Source organism: Physeter macrocephalus, chromosome 17 (assembly GCF_002837175.3).
Source record: "Physeter macrocephalus isolate SW-GA chromosome 17, ASM283717v5, whole genome shotgun sequence".
NCBI lineage: Eukaryota > Metazoa > Chordata > Mammalia > Artiodactyla > Physeteridae > Physeter > Physeter macrocephalus.
The window spans coordinates 8972564-8972846 of NC_041230.1; positions in this window are offsets into that span (position 1 = coordinate 8972564).

A 283-nucleotide genomic window follows, 5' to 3' on the forward strand; every position below is an offset into this window, starting at 1 on the left:
CTTCTGTGCCAAGCTGGTAAATAGTGGCTTCTCTGTGTGCCTGCCTACTCAGCCCCTCCCCAGAGTGCCCCTGACCTCCCTACAGTCCAGCAGGGTCCTCCATGACCCAGGCCCGTTGCTATGACCTGCAGTCTGTTCTGATTGTTCAGTGCCCAGGTTTGATACTAGTTGTTAAAATATTTTGAATGGCAACACAGACCTAGTGTCTATCTTAAGGAGGGGGCTCTGGAGAGGTTAGAATTTTTGTTTTGGTTGCAAGTAGCAAAAATTTCACTCGGTGGTC